This window comes from Poecilia mexicana, unplaced genomic scaffold (assembly GCF_051168715.1).
Source record: "Poecilia mexicana isolate PSO_F unplaced genomic scaffold, ASM5116871v1 scaffold_5, whole genome shotgun sequence".
Lineage (NCBI taxonomy): Eukaryota > Metazoa > Chordata > Actinopteri > Cyprinodontiformes > Poeciliidae > Poecilia > Poecilia mexicana.
Window position 1 is genome coordinate 32,937,285 of NW_028263374.1, and position 20,926 is coordinate 32,958,210.

At 41.1% G+C, this 20,926-nt stretch overlaps 1 protein-coding gene and 2 long non-coding RNA genes across 9 annotated transcripts in view; 1 reads left to right on the top strand and 2 right to left on the bottom strand.

Moving 5' to 3' along the window:
- foxp1b (forkhead box P1b) overlaps nucleotides 1-20,926 on the top strand; it is a 312,762-nt gene that overhangs the window by 126,772 nt on the left and 165,064 nt on the right. The window lies entirely within an intron of this gene.
- Nucleotides 9,495-9,746, bottom strand: LOC148159849 (uncharacterized). The gene is made up of 2 exons (XR_015762941.1): nucleotides 9,660-9,746; nucleotides 9,495-9,589 (listed from the first exon to the last, which is right to left on the bottom strand). It is a non-coding gene; the product is annotated as an uncharacterized LOC148159849 (long non-coding RNA).
- On the bottom strand, nucleotides 17,999-19,762 carry LOC148159850 (uncharacterized). Its single transcript, XR_015762940.1, has 2 exons — nucleotides 19,718-19,762; nucleotides 17,999-18,082 (listed from the first exon to the last, which is right to left on the bottom strand). It is a non-coding gene; the product is annotated as an uncharacterized LOC148159850 (long non-coding RNA).

Sequence of the window (20,926 nt, forward strand, 5' to 3'; positions counted from 1 at the left end):
ATATTTTGGCCCATTTGTTTTGAAATAAGACAAAACTAACCACAATTAACTTTTCAGCAAGATATAGAAGCTTGTTATAAGTAAATTCCTTAATATTGATTTTAAAAACTGACAGATTATTTCACTTATAACAAGACATTTTTCCCATGTCATAAGAAAAAAACTTTATCAGTATTAATCAATCAATCAAGTTTATTTGTATAGCACAAGGATGTAACTTTGTGTTGCAAGTTGGTGGAGACAAGGAGGAGCTGGGGGGCCCTGATGCTCCCACAGTTACTGGAAGACCTTTTCTTTTTTAGTGCTAAGAATAAAGCCAAAACTTACATGTGAATGCCAGACAGTCTTAGTCAATAAATTAGGATATACATCGTGATCAGGCTTGTCAGATTAATAGTACCTTTTGAAAAACCTTCTAGCAGGTATTAAACATACTACAAAATATAAATATGTTAAAACGTTAGTAATCTAATTAATCTATAGAAAGTCTTTCACTTAGTGATGGAACTGCTGACAAAGGAACTTTCCAGTCATATTCTAATTTATGGAATCAGCCTGTATTTGCTCAATGCTTACCTACAGTTGAAAACAGTTTCACAATTCATCAATATTTTTTAAGAATTATCACATAGATGCCTTTTATTGTCTGATTTTATCAAGTGCTAAAAACATCAACAACATGAGATTCTGTAACAATCAAAATTTATTAAACATTTCAAATACAACAGTATTTTTTTACTTGTGATTCTGACTCCACAGTTGTCCTTCAGCTGGTTGGCAAAACTTTTTGTCCTGCTGAATTACACATAGCAGATGAGATATAATGTGTCTTTAATATTAAAGACGCAAAACCTTTTTTGGGTCTGGTTGGGGCAGTTGGTGAGTAGAGTGACCACCAATATTCCAGACTCAATACAAAGAAATAGCACCTGTGGCACACTGCTGTGCACAGTAAGTCCAGTCCACTAGATCACTGAGCGGACTTACCATTTACGTTTTACAAAGGAATTTTAAAAAGCATTGACTGGCTGTTAATGCTTTGAATACAGTGTGCAGCTGCTGCCAAGTTACTGTACTCAAATAGATGCAGGCACAAAGAAGGTGCAGGAAATATTGGTGGGGAGACGTCCACACCGGTCCTTCAGGAAGTTACACTTATGGTATAACACATTAAACTGCTTTGCTTAAATGTGTCATAAAAACACAAAAACATAGTCATAGAAGACACCACACAGTCAACAATTGAGAAAACCAGTAAACATTACAGTTTGTTAAACGCCATCATTAACACATCAAAATGTTGGTTAATGTTTCATTTATTATGGTGCAACTCTGACTTACTGACTTAAGACAATCTGCTAAAAAGGTACTTGTAAGTTAATTTCGTGTTATTTCAGAAGTACTAAGATATTTGCACTAGAAACTAGGACGAAAATACTCTAAGATTGTATGTTTTTGCAATTTTATGTGTTGTCCATCTTTACTCTTCTACCTTCCAGCCTGAACTTTTTCCCAATTCTTCTTTGCAAAATGACTAAAGATCAGACAGATTTTAAAAAAAATATATTAATGAATTCCTATTTTCAAAATCTTGCCACAGATTTTCTACTGGACTTAAATTTTCTTTTTGCTTGTTCTGCTTGTAACTCTGCTTCTGTGATTGGGATCATCCTGCTGGAAGGTTAAACCCCCATCCCATCTGCAGGTTCAAGCAGCTTTTCTTCCAGAGTTTCCCTATTTTTACCTCCATCCATCTACCTATCAGTTGTGGTCTCCTGCTATCATCTTGTATCAAAACAGGGATGGTTTGTTCTAGACTGAGGTGTTAGTTTGTTTAAATAAACACAAGCAACTTGTGTACAATAGACATGGAAAGGTTTTCTTGTTATATCAATCAATCAAATTTTATTTGTATAGCACATTTCAGCAGCAATGCATTTCAAAGTGCTTTACATAACAAAACACAAAGTCATGTAACATAGAATCAACAATTAAAACATTACATTAAATCAAGTGCCATCATTAAATTCATAATTGATTATGTTTCAAATATAACTCTAAACAGGTGGGTTTTTAGTTGAGATTTAAAGGAAGACAGTGTTTCAGCTGTTTTACAGTTTTCTGGAAGTTTGTTTCAGATTTGTGGTGCATAGATGCTGAATGCTGCTTCACTTTGTTTAGTTCTGGTTCTGGGGATGCAGAGCAGACCAGAACCTGAGGGGTCTGGAAGGTTGATACAACAGCAGCAGATCTTTAATGTATTGTGATGCTAAACTATTCAGTGATTTATAAACTAACAGTATTTTAAAGTTTATTAACTTTAAATAATGTAGGGACTTTAAATCTGGTGTTATGTGCTCTATCTTCCTGGTTTTAGTCAGAACGCGAGCAGCAGCGTTCTGGATCAGCTGCAGCGGGAGGATTGATTTGTTTTACAGACGCTGTTGCAGTAATCAATGCGGCTAAAGATAAACGCATGGATGAGTTTCTCTAGATCGCACTGAGACATCAGTCCTCTATCCTGGAGATGTTCTTCAGGTGATAGAAGGCCGACTTTGTGACTGTCTTAATGTGCCTCTGAAGGTTCAGGTCAGAGTCCATCACTACTCCCAGGTTTCGGGCTGATTGCTGGTTTTCAGTTGTAATAACTGAAGCTGTGCATTGACTCTAGTTCGCTCCTCTTTAGGTCCAAAGATAATAACTTCAGTTTTGTTTCTGTTCACCTGGAGAAAGTTTTGGTACATCCACACATTTATCTGTTCTAAGAATCTGTTCAGTGATTGGATGGGTTCAGAGTCACCTGGTGACATCGTGATGTATAGTGAACTAATGTTGGAGAGAGGCTGAACAGTGGCACAGCCATACCCAAGAAGCAGAAGAAGTGGAGCCTCCTGAACAACTATCAAGCCACAACCACTGAAGGATTAAAGGGTGTGGCTCTGACGCAGATTTATATTGTTATTAATTCAAACTCTGAGGATTCTGCTTCGCTTCGGGGCTGTGCGCCATGATATGAAGTCCAGCAGCTGACATCAGCAAAAAAAAGATTTTTTTGCAAATGCAACCTATTTTTCTTAAACATACATTTGCAAGGTTATAGGAGAATCACTTTTCTCAACATGTAAAAAAATAAAAACATTTCAGTGTCAATAATGTCCAAGTATGCAGCTTTTTTCCACAAACACTGCAGCTTCTCAAAGACTTTTTCCTAAACTTATCTATGCAAACTACAACTTTCTTTGACAATATCACAGGGACATGAATGAAGCCACACAGCTCTCTTCTCCGTTACTGAGAGGAAATGCATGGACACATGGTCTGTATTCCAGACAACAGCAAAATATTTTCCTTTTTCAGCAGTCATTGTGCAGTGTATCCATCAAAAATAAATTTAGCGTCTCTTTTAATGAAGTAGATGGAGCTCCACTTGGGTTGCCAGGTTAGGGGCTGGGCTTGGGTTGGGGTTGCTAGGAAAAAAATTGTGATGCAACAATTAAGAGGTGTTTGAAACAAGATGTTTTGCAGACAGCAGAACACTTACTTATTCCCAAAGTAATAAGTAAATATTGGGTGATTTTTTTTTTTTTATCCTCTTAAACTGTTTCTAGAAGCAAGAAATATCCGAAAGGCAGGACAGAAAGATACAAAAAAGGGAATTTTGCATAATAGTAGACATTTAAAAATCCCAGTTTAAAGAAAGGAAGTTTGTAGTTGTTAAATCACAAAATGGGGAAAAAGTTCAAGCGGTATAAATTAGTGGTGCCCCGATTGCCGTTTTCTGGCCGATCTCTGATCACCAATCTTTAAAAAGCCTGACCTAACGATTCGAATTTTGGCTGATATAGACTTTTTGTCTCAAAAGTCGCAAAATATAGCAATAAAGTCACTAAGCTGGCAGGTTATATGCAGACATAATACTTACAAGTCATGCAAGTATCAGCTGATCAGCAATCTCACAAAATTAAGGAAATTGGTGTTTGTTTATTGGTGCACCCAGACCTAGCATCCTTTTTCCATCTTATGTCACTAACTTGGGATGTATAGTTATAGAAACCTAAGAAACAACAACAAATTCTTTGAGAGTCGGTTCACTTCATCACAGACAAGTTTGGCATGAGCTAGAAAAAGGCTTCTTTGAGATGCATAGACCTATTTTCATTTTCTCACCCCGGTTGGCAGAAGATGATGAAAGCCTCACCTCAATCCTAAAATCGTCATGTTTGTGATATTTACCTAGTATTATCAGGGCCTGTGAATGAATGGGAGGACAGAACATAAGGAATGTGAAAAGTCAGCTCATGTGATTTGCTCAGTACAGAGTCACAGAATCCTTTGGAAAAAAATAAGTCATCATGTGCAATGTTTTTTAACACCGGTCTTTAAAGTTATGCCTTCCACTGCTTTGGTGGTGAAAAAAAATTACAACGTATCATCAGGGGGAAAAAAAAAAATATATATATATATATATTTGAGTGCTTTCTTTCTTTTTGTGGCAACAGCTTGGAGCTGGCCCCTTCCTCTTTCAACATGACTGTGCACCAGTGCACAAAGCAAAGTCCTCAAAGATATGGATGGAAAAGTCTAATGTGGGTGAACTTGGCTGGCCTGCACAGAGTCCTAACCTCAACCCGATAGAACACATTTAGGATGAATTAGAGCAGAGACTGAGAGCCAGGCCTTCTTGTCCAGTATGACCTCACAAATGCTCTTCTGGAGGAATGGTCAAAAATCCCCATAAACACACTCCTAAACCTTGTCGACAGCCATTCCAGAGGCAAAGGATGGACCAATGTCAAATTTTAGAGTGGTGGAGGGGTGTGAGTATCCCAGTGATCCTAGGAGCTATGCTGCCAAGGCAGACAGGTTCTAGGTGAGGAACCAGACAAAGCACAGCCCAAAGACACCTTATGACCACTGAGAGCATTGGATTCAGTGTTCCCTCCCATGGACGCGGGTTACTGGGGCACCACCTTGGAGCCAAGCATGGAGGAGGGGCACAATGGCGAGCACCTGGTGGCTGGGCTTTTACCCTTTGAGCCTGCTGGGCTCAACTCAAAGAGGAGACATGGGTCTCCCTTCCCATGGGCTCACCACCTGTGGAAGGGGCCAACGGGGTCGGGTGCTGTGTGGGATGGGTGGTGGCTGAGGGAGGGGACCCTGGTGATCCGATCCTCAGCTGACTCTCTGGTGGGGAAGGAGCCGGAGCTAGTGTGTGAAGTTGAGAGGTTCCAGCTAGGAATAGTTGGTCTCACCTCACTGCATGGCTCTGGTTCTGGAACCAGTCTCCCTCAGAGGGGCTGGACATACTTCTACTATGGAGTTGCCCATGGTGAGAGGCACCAGGCAAGAGTGAGCATACTTGTTGCTCCCCATCTCGGTGCCTGTATGTTGGGGTTTACCCCGGTGAACAAGAGGGTAGCCTCCCTTCGCCTATGGGGGGGGGGGGGGGGGGACGTGTTCTAACTGTTTGTGCTTACGTGCCGAACAACAGTTCAGATTATCCACCCTTTTGGAGTGCTTGGAGGGGGTACTGGAGAGTGCCCCTCCTGGGGACTCCCTTATTCTGCTGAGGGACTTCAATGCTCACATGGGCAAAGACGGTGAGAACTGGAGGGGCGTAGTTGGGAGGAATGGCCCCTTCGATCTGAACTCGAGTGGTGTCCTGTTGTTGGACTTCTGTGCTCATCATGGATTGTTCATAACAAACACCATGATCAGGCATAAGGGTGTCCATATGTGCACTTGGCACCAGGACACCTCAGGCCGTAGTTCGATGATTGAATTTGTCATTGTTTCGTCAGATCTGTGATCAAATGTCTTGGACACTCGGGTGAAGAGAAGTCCTGAGCTGTCCACTGGTGGTGAGTTGGCTTCAGTGGTGGGGGAGGATGCAGGCCAGACCTGGGAGGCCCAAACGTGTTGTGAGGGTCTGCTGGGAACGTCCTACAGATTCTCCTGTGAGATGGAGTATTAACTCTGCCATCTCCGGCAGAACTTTGACCACATACCAGGGGAGGTGGGAAGCAGAACAGCACCAACACTATTTGTAGTGGGATGATGTGCTACTGCTGACTGTGGTCATTATGGGCCAGTGGGCAGAATACTTCAATCCCACCAACGTGTCTTCCATTGAGAAAGCTGAGCCTGGAGACTCAGGGTCGGGCTCGCCAATATTTGGGGACGAGGTCACCAAGGCGGTTAAAGAGCTCCTCAGTGGCAGGGCCCCGGGGGTGGATGAGATTTGCCCAGAGTTCCTTAAAGATTTGGATGTTGTAGGGTTGTGTTGGTTGGTGCGACTCTGCAATATTGCATAGACATCAGGGGAAGTCCCCCTGGATTCACTGACTGGGATGGTGGTCCCCCTTTTCAAAGAGGGGAACCGGAGGATGTGCTCCAATTACATATGGATCACACTCTTAAGCCTCCCTGGCAAGGTCTATTCAGGGGTCTCGGAAAGGAGGGTCTGTCGGATAGTTGAACCTCGGATTCAGGAAGAGCAGCATGGTTTTTGTCCTGGTTGTGGAACACTGGACCAGCTCTACAGCCTCATCAGGATCCTGGAGGGTGCATGGGAGTGCGCCCAACCAGTCTACATGTGTTTTGTGGACTTGGAAAGGCGTTCGGTCCCTCTGGGATCCCTGTGGGGCATCTTCCTTTGATACAGGCTGTTAGGTCCCTGTATGACCAGTGTCAGAGTCTGGTCCACATTGACAGCAGTAAGTTGGGCTCTTTTGTGGTGAGAGTTGGACTCCACCAAGGCTACCCTCTGTCACTGATTCTGTTAATTTCTTTCATGGACAGAATTTCTAGGCACAGCCGAGGTGTTGAGGGGATCCATTTTGATGGCCTTAGGATCGCATCTCTGCTTTTTGCAAATGATGTGGTTCTGTTGGCTTCATCAAGTCATGATCTGCAGCTCTCGGTGGAGCGGTTCGCAGCAGAGTATGAAGTGGCCGGGATGAGGATCAGTGCCTCCAAATCCGAGGCCATGGTCTTGAGCCGGAAAAGGGTAGAGTGCCTTCTCCAGGTCGGGGGGTTTTCCTGCCCCAAGGGGGAGGGTACCTTGGGATCTTGTTCTCGAATGAGGGAAAAAAGGATTGGGAGATCGAGAGACGGATTGGCGCAGCATCTGGAGTGAAGTGGACGTTATACCAGTCCTTCATGGTGAAGAGAGAGCTGAGTCAAAAAGCGAAGCTCTCGATTTACCAGTTGATCTGTGTTCCTACCCTCATCTATGGTCTTGAGCTTTGAGTAATGACCGAAAGAACGAGGTTGCAGATACAAGCGGCCAAAATTGGTTTTCTCCGCAGGGTGTCTGGGCTCTCCTTTAGAGATAGGGTGAGAAGCTCGGTCATCTGGGTGGGACTCAGAGTAGAGCCGCTGTGCCTTCATGTCAAGAGGAGCCAGTTGAGGTGGCTCGGGCATCTGGTCAGGATGCCTCCTGGACGCCTCCCTGATGAGGTGTTCCGGGCACGTCCCGCCAGGAGGAGGCCCTGGGGAAGACCCAGGACACGCTGGAGGAACTATGTTTCTCGGCTGGCCTGGAAACGCCTTGGGATTCCCCCAGAGGAGCTGGAGAGGGAAGTCTGGGCCTTCCTTCTTAAGCTGCTACCCTCTCGACCCGACCCCAGATAAGAGGAAGAAGATAAGTGGATGGATGGATTAGGAATGGAATGTTATTTAAGCTCATATGTGAGTCAGGGCAGGTGAGCGAATAGTTTTGGCAATATAGTGTATATATATATATTATTGAAGATGAAGAATCAAAACCTGAAAATGTCAGTATTATAGCAATGCAATAAAAGTAGTGAATACTTCAGGAACACAGGAAAGAGTGATGAACATGTAAAATCTGGTTAGGAACATACATACAGTGATACACACTGTATGTATACACACTGATTTGAATGAGTAGTGATGCATGCACATCGAAAGAGCTTCAAATACTTTGGAAAGATAACAGTTATTAATATATTTTTGACATTTAGTTGTAACCACAGTTCAGACTTAACATGTTGGCTGTTTCAGTTGCAGATTTTTTTTGTAGGTCATTTTAAACTTCACCTCGTCACATATATATTTTGTTGTTTAGCTAATGGGAGAGATTTCTCCTCCCCTCCCAGAAGTCAGATGAAAAAGACTGTACCTGCGTTAACGGTAATGAACTTTGTGAAAGCTTGTTTACAAGCCTCAAGGTCAGTTTCTGAGAAAGGCAGCAGGCTTACTTTTAAACATATTTACAGCCCAGAGATGTGTAGGCATTGTAAATGCATACAGGTGCAGCCAAGGTGAGAGCAAAGCATTTTTTCCCTTCCCCACTCACCTCACCTCACTCTTACTTTTTTTCTGTTGTCAGGATATAAAACTGCTGTTTTTTTCAAGAAACACTTTAAACTCCATGGACCAACAAAGAAAAAAGAAAACTATCACACAGTAGCCATTAAAATATTGGCTACTATTTTAGTAGTGCACTAAAATATTGATAGGAATGTTTTCATGGGTTAGCCTGTGAGAAAGTAACATTTACTCTAAGCTACTTAGAGTAGCTTAGAGTACTAAGCTCTAAGCTACTCTAGAGTTAGATTTTCCACCTAACTGATAAAATATGCACTTAATTTGTGGAGATCTGCAATCAGCTGATACTTACATGTGAAACCAATCTTCTCTACCTCCTCAAAGGTCTGAAAATCAGCTACTGTCTTCTGAAAATTCCACCTATGAACTAAATGCATCTGAACTAAGTGTGTTCCGATTGCGTTTTTCTGGCCAATCACTGATCTTTCAAAAGCCTCACCTTCCAATTCCAATTTTGACAGAAGCCAATTTTTCGTCTGAAATGTTGCTAAATGTAGCAAGAAAGTTGCTGATTTGGCAACAGTGTAGTGACTTTTACTAACTGTGACTGAGCAGACATAACCTGGTAGGTGTGTATGTCAGTTACCATTGAATAGATAAGACTGGTGCCATCATTATTTTACAAATGCCAGTTATAACAAATAACTGGACAGGTTGGACTAGCAGCTGTGCTCTATTTCAAGTCAGAGAGGAAGGAAAGCGCGCACGCAAGCTTGAAGCACAGCTAAAAAGCAGTTGGCTGCGTAGTTGGTTGGCCTTTTGAAGGAGCTCTTGCATGACGATTTTCTAAGGCAGAGCAACGATCCAGTGCTGGTTGGCTGAGGCAGAGGCGTGGTAATTGGATGATGTCGATAGGCTGAAGACAGTCTCCCATCTTGAATTCCTTCAAATTGGGATCTATAAAAGAAAGGTGGGCAGGTATGTGCATATGTGGGACTTTATACATCTGAATTTTTTTGTGCGCCACTCTTCTAAATTTGTCTGTACGCCAATTTTTAGTGTGAAAGCAGCGCACACTTTTATGCATGGGGTTCTTGATCCTTTAATATGGTTACATCATGTTTGGGTTGTTGCTTTCTTGTGTCATGTTGCGATTAACTTGTCGAACCCACATGCACAGAACACACTCTGGAGACGGGTCAAGATGAAGGTGATTTATGAAATACAGTGAGTGTAAACAGAAATATATACAAGATGATCCGGAACTGGTGCTCGTCTTGGTGGTTCTGGATCTCTAGGTGGAAATGAGACAGGTTAGGGGCGTTCAGAGATTGTGAGAAATTACAGTCCTGCTAGAGACCTACTTGCTGACTAGCTCATCTGAGCACGGGGAAGGTGTACTGTTAAGGATCCAGAACTGCAGGCTGGAACGAGGGCGTGAGCTTCTCTAGAGGGCGGACAGGTGAGTGGAGGGTGATCTCAATGAGGAGCCGGGAGGGAACCGCTGACCAGGGGTCTGCCACTGACAGAACTGAGAGCTGGTCTCTGGGATTGAGGCCACCAACGGGTAAAATCCACGGGGTCTTCAGGATCTTGGTCAATCTGCCGAGGTTCGTGGTAGTTCAAAGAACTCAGGGCTTCACGGGATGACAACATAGGAGAGGCAGCACAGAAGGAGATTACTTGGAGAACAGATTTGTCGGAGATAAGCTAACAATGGTATTACCATCACAGGCTAACACTCTGGCACAGGAGTGTCGGTGGCTCTGTCCTGATAAACTCCTCCAAACAAAGGTAAGTGGCAGCAGGTGTGCAGGTGGGCTGCTGCAGGTCCACGCCCTCCAGAAGGTCCCAGGATGCCCCCTGGTGGAGAAACTAGAGATGCCCCAACCAGCCTTCCCCAAATCCTAACATCTTGCTGTTCTAGTGAATCTTGTAGACAAAATGTACAGAAAACATTTGCCTATTTTATGTGCTTAGGATTAAGATTTGTGATTTATTTTTCAGCTGATGGCTTTCCAGACTATAAACCTTACTTCACAAGGCAAGATATTTTTTGCCAATATTTGACTCCACTTTCCCCTTCCAACAATCTTAAGGACTCTCTGATTATCATGATGGCTCTAAAGATAATCTTGAGATATTCTTGCCATTTGTGGTGTGATCTAATCTAGAAGGATGTCAGTCCCTAATTGGGAATATCCCATATGTTGGATAGTTTTTGCCCGATATCAGAGTATGATGTTCCCAGAAGACAAATGAGCCTATTGAATGTGACATGTCAGAAAATGAAGCGATGGAAACATGGAGAGGAACTAAAACTACAAAACAGACAAAACAACTACAAAGGCACACCAGCAAGCCTCTTAACAATAGTCTACAAACTATCGTAATTGCATTTTCCTCATTGTCCATGTTTGTTTACTCTTAACTCACGTTTGATCTCCAGAAATGTTGGAAGATTTACCGTCTGACAACTGAATGTTTGAGTGAAATCTGTCAGTGTCTGGTGTGTTGTACTTGGTGTCACACACTGTATGACCAAACCTCTTGTTCCTAAGATTTTTTAGTAACGTGTGTCATCTCTTGTCTTTTGAAAATGAACTGGCAAAATAATAATACAAAAAAAAGCTGTATGAACCAGGCAAAAAGTGACTTCCATCCCACACGAGATGCTTCAGCAACCAAAATATGGAGAGAAATCTTTCTACTCTTTCTGATTCTTGGAATACCAATAACAAAATAGTCATCTACCTCTCCCCACTATTATCATCATACTGCAAAAAAAAGTGTTCCTTCATGTTTCTTGTTGTGATGGAGTACATCTTATTCTAAATCTTCTGATCAACAACAGCAAAAAAATAAATATTACCACATTCTTCTGAGCATCTCCTGTTCTCATGTGTGAAAGCAGCTAATGTAAAGCTGATCGAAGAGAGAAATAAAACCAGGACTAGTGAGGGGCATTAAATATGGATTAATGGAATGTTGCTCGGGCCCATCTCTGGGTGTAGTGTAGTGTTGAAAAATAAAATTTATGTTGCCAGCCACTGGCCGTGAAGGTGCATTTGGACTTATAGTGTGCTTTAATTAGAAGTGAGATATTAGCATTTCATAGGGCTTTACGCTGGGCGAGGGGTATCGGCCGGCCACCGCACCTTCATTAACCGGCTTCTTCGCATAATGAGTGGCGTCATTAGCTGATGGAGTGGATTTGCCCTATCTCTGCCTTGAAAGGAACATCTTTTACATACTTGCAAGAAATAAGGCATTTTAATGGATTTCTTAATTAATAAAATAAGATGGAACTTTTTGAAAATTGACAGGAGCATTTTTAACAATGCACGGGGGAAATGGAGTGAAAAACAAAACTTGTTGGAAGGATTTGTGGTCTTTGGATGTATTTTAATGGAAGTTCACAAATTGAAAATAAACAATATGCAATATTTTTAAGTACATCTATTTCAATCAATCAAGCTTATTTGCTATACAGCACATTTCAGCAACACAGCAGTTCAAAATGCTTTACGTCATGAAAACAAAAAACATTATAAACAGAACTCATTTCAATATTTAAAAATTTACGTTGATTTAGATTTATCTTTATCTTTTAGAGCAGCAGGTGTCGAACTCATTTTCATTTCAGGGCCACATCAAGATTGGGAATGTCCTCAAAGGGTTGCTTGTGGCATAATGTGTTAATAAAACCCACTAGCATTAATAAATAGTTGTCTCACCATTCAGTAAGCACTGCTTAAAGTTAAGTAATATTAAACATCATTCACATTTATGTAATCAGGCAGTAAACGGATAAAAACTTCTTCTGATTTGATTAATGAAATAACATTTAGGTACACAACTTGTTACCTTGACAGTTCTATTTATGTATCCATCTACATGGATATCAGCATAAAAAGTTATGGCAAGCCACATTTGACTTCTGGACATTGAGTTTGTGTTTTAGAGCATTCACAATATTTTTCTAACTTTCCTAGATTGTGGTTAATTTAATCATGAACAGGTACATAGAACTGGTGTGAGAGAACATTCGTACAGTAACCAATGAGATTTACATTGTTTTCTGTTACTATCAAATGCCTGTCAAGATTTTGCAATCCAGCACACTCCACATCCACATCTGGGTTAAAACTGAGGAATTTTGCTTTTATACAGTCGACCTTCCTGTTATCTGCTGTAAGTTTTTCTCACTGTTTTGAAAGTTAAACATGTCAAAAAATATTTTTTTCCTTTTAAACACTTTACTGATACTTAAAATGACTGAGTCGGTGTCTTCTTCCCACTGTAACTAAGTAGGTCAACACCAACGTGTGTTGTCAGTGCAACATGGTATCTTTTAGTATGGTGTGCTCCCTGATCAGAATAAGTTCCAAATTGGAGTTTTTAACTAGTGGGTCCTACTGTGGCATGAACAAGGTTCCTACTAGGAAATTAAGTGCATCACACAGAATCTTGTGTGTTGTTGGTCAAGTTTCTAAGAAAAAAAAAAAAAAAAAAAAAAAAAATATATATATATATATATATATATATATATATATATATCCAGAAGAGTGTGCACATTAAACAGCAGTCAGAGAGGCGGTGTTTCTTTGTGATTTTTGGAAGTCTCTCCAAGCCTTTTACTGAGGCTCTGGTGTCAGAATCAGCCGTGAAGTGATTAGTATTTTATTGATGAGCTCCTGAAGTGGCAACTGTGGGAAATTGGATCTTTGATCTCCTGGAGTTTGGAGAAAATATATCCTGAATGCGTGGAGCTCTCCAGGTGGATCACCCCCCCCCCCCCTTCATCCTACGCAGTGCACAGCGCGTGCGGCCCCAGACTGATGTGCGGATTTTTGATTACCCCCCATCCCTCTGCCCCACCACCACACCAACCCCATCTCTGAAAACACACATGTTTGTTTTGGATGTTTTCACTCCTGACTCTCCGTGGAAATTCATTAACAAAATTGCATATTTGTTTTAAACTTTAACCAATCACTTTGATATGCTAATTATGGTGTAATTTAATTTGAGCCCTGTAATGATGATGCTGTTATTATGGACATAAATGATGCAGTTAAGCTGAGAGTAATCTCATTTGCATACTGTACATGCCAGTAAATTAAGCCCTTTCCTGCGTTGCTTCAGCTTTAATTTTCCACTCCTTTTCACACGGCGTCCCTCAGCTCCCTGCGCCTAATAGCAAGCCGGCTTGTTTGATGTGGAGAGCCGCTTCCTCGCACTAAATCACGCCGTCACAATATGTAATACATAAAGGCTCTCATTATAACTCTAAGTGCTCTTTTAAGAAGTTACTGTTAATAAGCAGGCAAGCTTTTTTGTGCTTCATAGTGATGCACATAAACAGTTTTTTTTCTTCTCCGTTCACCATAATCATCTTCAGGACTCCTTAATGTGCCTGTAAGAAATAAAAACTATCACGCTTGTAATAATGATGTACTGGGGAATTGTTAAAGAGCTCCTAATCAGATTGTATATATCTTTGTTCATGTGTTGATCAGATATCTCTCAAAGAGGTGGTTGTGTTTTGATATCCCCACTTTGAAAAAAAGATGAAGGGTTGTTCTCTACTTCTTTTTATTAAATATTTATATTCTTTAAAAAAATTCTAATTAAAAACATTTCCTTATTGTATGTTTAGCACAAATAAATTGGCCTCTTTGTCCACCTTTTTTTTGATGTGCGTATAAAAGGAGCATGTTTCTGGCATGGCTGGCCTTGATAAAGGCTCCTGTGTCTTCATTAGAGAAGCAGCACTCAGCGGCGTCCCGATTGTCTGATGTTTTGCAGTGAGAAGGTAAACATGTTTGTCGTACCGGCCGTATTTACGCTGATCAAACACTTGAGGTGGGCCGCGCTGAATGTTAGAGACTGCAAGGCAGGAAGGTGTGAACTTTGGCTTTTAAGCTTTTTGAAGGTGGCTCACCAGAGGAGGATGCTTTATGGTTCTTTTAACACCGACAATCCGTTCACTAGGGAATGCTCCTGTCATAAAGAATATTATTTTTGCTGCCAGCCAATTTTCTCTGTTGGTCTCTAATTGGTTACATAAATCCCGGGCCGTTGAGAGTGAGAAATGTTGCAGTGTCACATGGTATAATCTTCACCCTTATTTACCAATTCATTAAGATTCATTGATGCAAGATTGGTGAGAGGAAATGACAACATAAATCAGGCCTCCAACATAATGACCCTAATCAGTTGGGAATTGCAGAAAATGTCATGATGAACTATGTCCTTGTATTAGTGCCTCTGTACGTCGTCATTGTGCTGCTTTATGAGTGGGACGCATCATTCTGACACGGGCTGTATTTAACCCACTCCCCCCAGCCCCCCAAAATAGGAGTTGTTAAAACCTGATACTATTAAACTGCTGAAATTCATGTAAGGTATTTGGAATGTAGTCCCCCTGCCTTTTATCTTCACTTTAACTGTGTAATGGAAATCACAAACTTCCATTCCTTTATAACCCCTTTGCTCCTCTCTCTATGGGATCATAAGAGGCTTTTCAGGCTTGAATGACCCCGATAGGAGGGGTTAGTGCATGTGTCTATGCAACACATTCTCACTCCCTAGTCGTCATATTTGGACACTTGGTCAGGTTTCCCCTGCATCACACGTTGACCCATCGCATACCCCCTTCTCGTCATTAGTTGACTTTCAGGATTCTCTCATTGAATGCTGTAGCGCTCTGTAAGCATCGGAATTTAACGACCTGGCAATAAAGATGATGAGTGTATTCAAATTTTTTGAAAGGCATAAAAAATGCCTCAAAACATCACAGGCAGCTATGAACTGTGACTAGCATACTTTGTACTTGCCTGGATGAGGACTTAGCAGAAATGCAGAACTAGGACCCAAAAGGGGCGGTGGGAAGTCTGCCTGTTGAGAATTCAGACACACTACACACTCAAAGGGGTGCAACTGGATGGTGATGACGTTAGCTTGTTGTTCTTGGATTTTTTTTGTCGTCTGGGATCATGTAATCATGACAGAAAATACATCCTTATTCTTCTTAAACATTTTTATGAAGCTTCTTCTTCTCATTATTAATTGATGAATGGATTTTCCTATATCACCATCAGTCAGATTTGTCTCATCCCAGCAGAGTTTCTTGTTCTACGTGTTTTCTGTATGCAGTAGGGCTTGTAGCAAATGAAAAACTGGACGTCTTTTGGCTCTCTGTCAACAATTAGTTTCTTATTGCCACTCTTTCACGAAATGTACCAATTTGAATGTTATGCTTTTTTTCTAAATCTTTGTGTTGCATTACACATTTTCACTTTAGGAACTATTATTCACAACCTTCTCAGATGATTATTTCTTCCTCTTTTTTCATGGGAGGTTATTTATTATCTATGTTAACCTTAGTAGTTGTAAATACCTGTCTCTGTCTATGCTTACTTAAAAATGCAGACTTCTACTTTAACCCAACATTCCCACACAAAGAAGTTTGATTCAGTTCAGGGTTCCTGTTGTCAGCTTTGAGTCTTGCTTTCTTCCACTTTCTCACAGCTTGAATGAACCACAGATTATCAAAACGATTAAACAGGGCAACTTTTTGGAACATTTGACCTTCGTTTTACCTGCTGACCTTCCACCTCCTGCTTAAAAATACAACCTACGTTAACTCTCCTTTCCTCATTTCTCTAGCTTCGTTTTCAAAAACACATTCCTAATAACAGACTGTTTTTTAATTCTTATTTTTGTAACAGCTTCCTCACTGAAGAGGGTTGTTGTCAGCCTGACACCATTTCTAATTACTGTGGTAAAGACCATTCAACTGATTCCTGTTACTACAGCCAGGAAAGAAACATCAATGTCAATGTATGTCGCAGAGTTGAGGACTTCATTTTGTGTAGAGAGGTGTAGTTTACCACACATCTGTCCCAATGACTCAACAAATCTGCAAATGTTTTTTTCCTGAAAAATGATTCCAACCAAAAAGATGTAAATTTAACATTATAGTCCTCTGTTGTAAAGAATAGCAACATTTATTAGGTAAGTTAATTGATCTTAGCATGATCTGTTTCCTCCACCATGTTTACATTCTCTTTTTAAGAAAACTATTAAACAGATACAGCACAGTTTAATTAGTGGATCATCTGTAGGTGCTTTAACCACTCCCATAGGATACATAGGATGCGGCACTGTGTGTTTCTTCAGGTGTACATGTGTGACCGATCTAATTGGTAAGATGAGCCTGAGCAAAGCAATGCAACGGGGTTGAGCCTGTGGTCAGGAAAAAAGCCCCCCGCTCCTTCTTGTCTCCCAGTATCTGTCCTCTCACTGCAGTGTTAATGGCCAATGAGCCACATGTGAGCAAGACTATCAAAGTCAGATGAAGGACAGTCACAGAGGAAATGTGTGGCGAACCACTCCTAAAAGAGGCTGCACATCCCAGAATTACTATTCCATTCATGCACAACCAGATTTAAACTCATTAGACTTCTCTATTTACTCAGTCTCCATCGGGCCCCGCTTGTACTAAAAATACCATGGCCTGCCTTACTTTGGCACATTCTGTCATTGTCTGCGCACAGCAGGCCTTCACACCGAGCCGCAGCTACGGAGAGGAGGCAAATGGGGGTTTGTATATTTTCCGAAATTATGCAGCTACTCAGATTCTCTCCTGGAGACCTTCCTTCCACTTTCCTTGCTAATTTATCAAAGCCTGTAGCGTGATAATAGTTTGTTATTCACATAAAGCATCATAGTCAACTATGTCAGAGTGTTAAGTAATAGGTTCGGGTCTAGATTTCACACTGCAGTCATCCTGATGCGATATAAATATGTGTTTTGTGCATGCTTGCTGTGTTTTGGAGTCTGGATTAGATGAGGGGATTAGATTTAAAAAGAAGAAAAAACTACGATGGATTTGAGGTAGGCAAGTCACATCTGCAGATGGCAAGTTGTTGTTTCAATGAAAAATTCATAGTCAAGTTGACATGTACATTGATTTTTGACAGCAACATTTTTTGTTTGATCTTCCAACATCTGGTAATTAAAAAAATCAGTTTCATCAATTTCAGTTTTGTTTTTAAACCAGGAACATGACATTTGTGTTGCCGTTTCTCCGAGCCTGGAGACATCCTTAGCTTCTTCCACAAACCCAGTTACTGAATAATTGAAGGAGGTAAATGTTTAACATGTTTTTACAAGTTCCTCTCTGTGCTGTTGTGAGGCTCCACTGTTTGTCGGGTGGAGGAAAACAAGACGCACAGCTGCTTCGCTTGACAGCGACGCGTTTCTGTTGGAGACCACCGTGCCGACCAGTCTGCCCGTTGACGGGGGTCCTGCTGAGCAGCTGCAATGCAGCAGTATAGTGTGTCTGTCAGAAAAAGGACTTTTTGTTTATAGTGACATTTGTCTTGTTGTTTATTCTAGTCAAAGCTGTATTTGCATCAACCTTGATTCCCTGCCCCCACACCCTCCTGGAATTTGTTTACTCTGTTCTTGCCCTGAGTGTCACCTAGGAAATGGGCTGATCATTCCACCTGGTTAATATTAAACGGCTCCTGCAAAGACATGTTTGTTCATAAACATGAACGACAGCTCCTTTTGTTTATTGTAGCCATGGCAGCGGTCACTTATTAAACAAACAGCTGCTGTGTTTGCCACTGTGAATGGTCTGCTAACACAGCGTCCAGGGTCTGGGAACAACTCAAAACTTGAGTTCCTCTTGTTTTTTTCTTTTGTTGTTTGTTTGTTTTTTTGCTTTGCTTTGCTTTGTGTGGTCATGTAAATTCTCTCATAGTGACGATACCTGCAGAGTGTGAAAGAGAGGAATGGGTTACTTTAGTCTCCTAGGAGTTTGGAGATTATTCTATCTGTCACAACACTCTTAAAGCTATTGAGTTTAAAAATGACTCAGTTTTGGGGTATTTTGCTAATCCATCTCTGGTTCAAACAAGGACTTTTCCAGGACTGGCTAAATTTTAATACGTGTTTGAGACAGAACACTGAGTTAAGCTTTTAAACAAAAAATGGGTAAAAATAACTAATCTCTAATGTTTTTAATAACAACCAATAGGTTTAAGAAATAAACATATAAAACAATTGTTATGTTTGGGTTAAAATCTATATTTACGGATTAAGAAACATCCTTGTAATGTTCTTTATCATTTTTATTTACAAACAACAAAATCTGGCTTAAAAAATGCATATCCAGTGGAGTTATATGGAATTAAGGATTGAATAGCTGAAAGCCGCTCCAGATTACTTCTAAAAACACTTAGAACTGCTTATTTACTCTAACCCTAAAGTACAAATATACCATCATATGCATTAAAAACCACAGTAAAAACCATGTTGACACTAAAGTATGGTCTTCCTTATCTCCGCTCTTGGGGGTGCAGTCAGTCAATTTTAGAGAGGTCAGACAGGGAGGTGGGTAATGAGAGAGGGGGAAGACATGGGGCAAGGGTCATCATGTTGGGACTCAAACCAGGGAGGGCTATGTTGAGGACTAAGGCCTCCATATATGGGTTGCCCTTTACCCCTGCGCCACCACAGCACTGCATAAATACAGCAAGTCTTTGTTGACGACGTGACCATAGCTAAAAGTCTACTGCTATCTTAAATGAACAAACTAGTTCTGTAGTGTGAACTAGTCATTAACAACCCACTGATATTAGCATTGTTATGCTAATGCCAGGATGAAACATTTCATCCTGTGGTCGAGTTTTGATGATGCCTGATTATATCCCTGTCTACCTAAAAATGGCAGCCTTCGTAGAATGATAGGGTAACCAAACAGATGTGGTGTGAAAATGCCAATAGAGGAATGGTAAGGTGGTCCACAATCAGCATTTCTATGTTAACCTCAGGGTGGTTCTAACTCTACAAAACAACCCTTTTGGAGATGATTTCCAAAAAAAAAAAAAAAAAAATGTTGGAACAGCTTCCTGTTTTTTTCCCCCCAAATCATGTGTTTGTTGTTTCGCATAAAACTTTAAAGATTCCTCCTAAAAGCAGTTTGTTGTCACTAATGAGGGCTGTGATATCATTTTTCCTTTTAAGACATTCAGCTTCTGTTTTTCTTTCTTTCTTCTTCCCTCTCCGGATTCAGGAGCCAAAATACGGTAACAGATAAGCGTCTTGAAAAACCTTGAGAAGAATTATGTTGTTGCACCTTTGGTACACGCCAATGTCTTGTCTAGTCTAGCAACCAAGCCGAACCTAAACATCTCTAAAGTGAACCTCTCCCCATTGTTTCCTCTTTTGTGTCTTTATCTCCGACCCAAGAAATGTTGTGCTTTTGTTGTGAGCTTGTGTAAACAAGCCGTGTGAGAACTTGGTAAGTAGAAGCAGGTGGCTGCTGAGGCTCAACCGTCATGAGCATTACAGAAAACCAGAACACGGAGAAGGGTCAAAGCACAGCTGCACGGGCCGACCTTACCTTGATTCAACCACTGACTTGTTTGAGTTGTCGAATTCCAAGTGAATTCGACAACTCAAATTCGACAACTTCGAATTGTTTCGAAGTGAATTCGAAACAATTCGACAACTTGTTTGAGTTGTCGAATTCCAAGTGAGCATGATGACAGGGAGACCAGCATTACATTTCCAGTGAGGGGTTGACTGATGAGCTCTGGCCACCGGCTGTTCTTAACCTTCAACCTGTCTGCTCAGGTGGGAGACACATGTGACTCTTGTGTGTACTGTACTCCCCCCAATTTGAGGCAGAGCAAGAGAAAACAAGCAGTAAACAAACAGAAACTCTTGCCCTCGTTTTTGTTCTTCAGTGTTTGTTCCAAACGCTTGTTCCATTTTGCAGCCAGTTCCCCCCAAAGAGCAGAGAGGCATCTAGTAATCAGCAGCACAGCCAGTTTTTCTGTTTCTACAATCTCTTGCCTAGAAACACGACTTCCACTTTTTTGTTTTTATTTTTCAAGTTAGAAATGGCATAGGTTATTAGTACTATCCCTGTGAATATGTTGTAAAACCTTTGTTGCTAATAAAACAGATCTTAGTCCATTCAATACCATTTCACAAGATGTAGTATTGAAAGAAAGTTGATTTTATTGTTTTTTCTGTTTTGGTTAATTATCTTCCTGAAACACAAAAAGGAGAATCATTTTTAGCTTATTGGTAGAGGATACCAGTATTTCATGTAAAATCTTGGTATTTCAAATAGTTTAGAAGACCATACACAAGATTCCTGTAGCCTTTAGCATCACAGGTCCTTTTCTAGAATCACCCTTTGATTCACACCAAAGCCACTCAGAGTGTTGCTGATGAAAGCATGTTGTTCCGGTTAAAGTGTCCGTTATTCCAAAAGTGAATAAACTCACACCTATCTCCCCAATGACTCTGTCTGGCCTTTTGGAATCGCGTGGAGTTCCAATGTCCCACAGCCATATTCACTTCCAAAAGCTGGCTATGGATCTGCTTTTGGGTTTATTTCCCAGTGGGATGTGCATTGACCACCTCCAGATGGAGGCATCTTGGAAGAATCCTGATCAGCATGGATGAGCTTGAAACACCTCATTTTGCTTGTCGCTGCGAGTTCTAGAGAAACTCATCCATGTGTTTATCTTTAGTCACATTGATTACTGCAACAACAGTGTCTTAACAGGTCTGCCTAAAAAAATGACTAGACAGCTGC